The sequence below is a fragment of the Lactuca virosa genome, chromosome 3 (assembly GCF_052849685.1).
Source record: "Lactuca virosa cultivar CGN04683 chromosome 3, Lactuca_virosa_CGN04683_v6, whole genome shotgun sequence".
In the NCBI taxonomy this organism is placed as follows: domain Eukaryota; kingdom Viridiplantae; phylum Streptophyta; class Magnoliopsida; order Asterales; family Asteraceae; genus Lactuca; species Lactuca virosa.
In genome coordinates, this window is record NC_136428.1 from 289591471 (window position 1) to 289595986 (window position 4516).

The 4516-nt window shown below is 35.7% G+C and overlaps 1 pseudogene; it reads right to left on the bottom strand.

Annotated features, from left to right (window-relative positions):
- Positions 1-1785: 1785 nt before the first annotated feature.
- Positions 1786-3552, bottom strand: LOC145164659 (pentatricopeptide repeat-containing protein At5g39680 pseudogene; annotated as a pseudogene).
- Between the last annotated feature and the right edge of the window lie 964 nt (positions 3553-4516).

Here is a 4516-nt window from a genome sequence, read left to right on the forward strand (position 1 = left end):
GCTTAAAGATTGCAAGTTATTACATGGTTTTGTGATCATGAAAGGCCGAAATTGGAATAAAAAAAGAAAAAGGGAAACAACAAAAAAATTAAAAGGTTTTTAAACAGTTTTAGACAGGTTTGGTCAAGGCTCCAAGGGCATTTTTCTTTCTTTTTTACCATTTTGTTGACTGCGAAATTGATCTGCGTAATAAGGAGACTCCTCAAGTTTTTTCCGAGTTTATCATTGGGCTGTTCATTTCTCTCAATTATCATTTAATGGATCAGAGGCATTTTCATCAAACTGCTCTTTTTCTGCTTACTGTTGTTTTTCACTTTTGGCTAGCTAGCAATTGGTTTGAAGTTAATGTTATTTAAAGCCCGACTCAATGCATTCAGATGCAAACCATATACCTATTTGTCTTTCCTTTTTTTTTCTGTCTTAGTTAACGTTTTTGAGAATGTTACATCAATTACTCCTAATTGGCAAAACATGTTCTTTTCCCTTTGTGGTGAGAAAATTCTCTTTTAAATTGTGGAATACATTTATTGTTATTATTTAATTTGAAATAATGTAATATGACAACATTTTCTCTCCCCTTTTGTTATGTGCAGCTTGCTAATTTTATGGGTCGTTTCCCTGGTTAACATGTCCCAGAAAGGTAGCTTTCTTTGTTTGTAATTCAGTTTATTTATTTATTTTTTTAATTGTATGGATTGATATAATAGAATCGGGGATGAAATTGTTCATTTCATTACAGAATGGAATGTAAAATTGCAAAACAGTATATTTTTTACTGTGTAATTTATAATGACAATTTTGTTAAAATAAAAGTAATAAAGATAATTGATTGACCAATTTGCACCATATATAAAGAACACTTCACAATGATGTTTAATGCGGTAATTGTACTTACTTTCTTTCGGTTAATGACATATTTTTTGTGTAGGGTCAAGGAGAGGTTGCAAAAGAGGGTGGTCGTGAATTTTCTCACAAAGGTAAAGGGATGTTGGATCGATTGGAGCACAAAGAGGTTGTGGGGTTACATACACATTATTGAATCAATGGTTTTATTTGCTCATTCATCAACTGCTAAGGGACTATAATTTTTTTTATGTTTTTCATTACTATTTGTGTATGCTATATCTTTGATATGGTATGGCAGACTTTGAATTTGGTTTCCGGTTTCTTTTATAAAGAGATTGAGTTTTTACTCTGCGTTTGACAGAAACGTGGTAATCAAGCTAATGAATATTAAACGCAGTACCATTTAATCATAACAAAAAACCAACATTAAAGGATTCCGGAAAAACGACATTGAAGGCTTCTGACCCCCGCAAAGCGGGAGACACTTTTCTAGTTGTGATTATATTTGTGTTTTGTGGACATTATTTATGATTTTCATAAACAGTACTTTTTCGAATCTTTTTTATAGTTGACTTGGACCGGCCTGATAACACGAAAAATATCTGTGATCCAAGAAGACGACCTTAAGACATATTTGATTTGTATGGGATCTAAAGAAAAGTGTAACAAGTGTTCTTTACAAAGGTTGGGTCTTTTTAATTTGTCTCCATTTGTCACCCGGGTTCATGATAATTAATAAAACTCTCCACATAATGCAACAAGTTTCTTCATCTTTAAATCGAACTAAAGAAATGGCTAGGTGTGGTCACATGTACATATGCTCAAACGAGGTAGAGAATATTGATTTCCCCCTAAAAATCAATGTTTCTTTAAGGAAATATACAGAGCTAGAGTTGCACTTCTTTTTTTGGGTTTCCCTTTTTGGTGTATATATGTGTATCACCAATAATCTTCACAGGAGCAACGTCCATCTTGGAAGTTATGGAATTGGAGCTGGTCCCTCACCATTATCTTCCTACGTCTGACTTTTGAAATTAATTTCATTCGAGAGTGGCAACGATCACATATCCTCCCTGAGCTTTTTATGAGACGGATCGTTGCTATGTAAGGTGTGTACCGCAGGGCATAAGCTACTGCAACCTCCTCGCTGTGATAATCAGAACGATCTTCTTTCATTTCATCCGAAACATTAATGTCATCAAGATTAGCTGAGTCGTCATTAATAGCTTCAAACATCGGCTTCATTACGTCATCAAGCGCATCAAACTCTAGGTCCTCATTGTCTACCGTAAGAAACTCATATCTTTTTTTGTTGATATCCAACATGCACACACCGCCTTCGGTTGGAGCAGTTAGTTTCAACAGACGATGGAACTTTCTGACTCTACACAACTTACTCACCTTAGGCGTCAGATCATGAGGGATCAACTGTTCAATTCGGTTGAACAGAGAGGAGTTTTGATGTTCCTGACAACCATTGAGCAAGGCAACCCAAGAATATTCATGCCATTTCAATGGTGTCGATGCAATAAAACATAAAGCTTCTCTTAGTCGTGCAGCCCTTATTAGAATACTAATGATACACATATAGTGCTCTAAACCAGGTTTGACACCCTTTTGTTCCATGAACTCGTACAAATAGTAGTACCCTTCTTCCACAAGCCCCATATGTTCACAGGCATTGAGAACACAGATAAAAGTCAAAGAATTAGGATCTTCCCCTTTTTCCAACATTTTTTTAAACAAGGCCAACGACTTGCTACCAAGGCCATGATACGCATATCCACCGATCATGATATTCCAGGTTAAAGTATCACGATAAGTCGAACCTAAAAACACCTTTTCAGCAGCTTTAATGTCACCACTCCTCGCGTACATGTCAATCAAGCCACTCTCGACATTCTTATGATCCTTGAATCCAGTCTTATGTGAAAGTGCATGCAGCGAACTACCATATCTCAAAGATAATATTTTAGCACAAGCATCGAGTAGTACACAAAACGTATATTCATTTGGAGCAACATTCTCATGCTGCATATCCGAAAACAATTCTAACGACTCCTCAACCGACCCGTAATCCGATAAAGCAGCCAGCATTGCTGTCCATATAACCACGTTTCGAACTTCATACATGTCAAAAACTTTTGCAGCAGTTAAAATATCTCCACATATCCCATACATCTTAATCATTTCACTGCATACAGACACATCAAACTCGACATTACTTTTTAGCAGCTTGTTGTGTACTTCACGCCCCAAGTCCAAATCATCAAGTTTACAACAAAGACCAAAAAGACCAATATAAGTAGCTTTGTTCCACACCTTATCTACAACAGACATTCTCGTTAAGAAACTCAATGCGTCATCCAAGAAACCTTTCTCGACAAGTTCATCCAACATCTGATTATAAGAGCGGATATCCAATCTATCATTAGAAGCTATAACCTGCATAGCCCCTATCACATCTGGCAACATGGAATGCAAGCACACAAGAGCGTTTTCCATGTACTTATTGAACACTAATCCCGATTTTAACATATACCCATGACATTGTCTGCCATATAAAAGGTGCCCAGAGTTTACACAAGACGAAAGCACCAATGCGGATATATACTCATTAGGGCAATACACATCGTGCTCTGAAACCATTGATTTAAAAAATTCAAGAACTTGAAGACCAGACGCGTTTTGGAAAGGATTCGGCATTATATTACAAACATTGTGAGCAAATCCCGATGCTTTACGTTTTGAGTAAATATTGATCGGAGCATTAAAATGCTTGGGTATATTATCACGAGACCACTGAGTAGACAGTAAACGATCGGAATATATTTTGCCCAACTCAAGGTTCGTAGTCCCACTTATGTATCTTAGGAGCTTAGCTTTGTCCTGTAGAAAAAGCAAGGGGGAAGTCCTCATCATGACTGACATTACTAAAATTCCAACTCCGTTCACCAATTCTTGTTTATTACTGCATAAAATTTGACATAGATTAGATATTTTACATGGAAAAGTAAAAATTTAGGTTAATCACAGTTGTTTATTAGATCAACGTATCAAATGAATCTACTTGGCTTGAAATTATGATTTAGTTTTCTTCTATTCATATCCTAAAGAAAGTATACGTTCACCACAATATATCTTCCTGACAAAATGCCAATAAGCAAATCAGATTCCATGTTAACCCAGACGGTTATTTTTATTAGGGATGTTATGTTCTAATGCTCGGAGGTAATGGATTTTGGTATCCTAATCTCATTCGTTTCGGATTTAGTCATTCGTTTCGGATTTAGATTCCCATAGAGAATTCAGATATCAGAAATTTCTATCATTTTGGTCAATAGAATAGAAGTATATATATGATGAAAAAGTATTTACTTATAATATTCCCAAAGATAATAATCATGTTTTGATGCTTGACAGCTTCTGCCCTTAGCTGATTTCAATACGCAAAAACTTCTTACATAGACTTTAAATAATAACGTGGTAAAACACAATATAGTGAGCAGCTGTGACTAACAACTATTGGGGTTGAAACACACTTTTGTTCAGAACCAGAACAAAAGAGAAGAGCTTACACGCTCAATATTACAAGAAAAAGAAACAACCCTCTAATACTCACTCTAAGTATTACACACTACACTCTCTACTTTTGGTGTCTTACAACTGA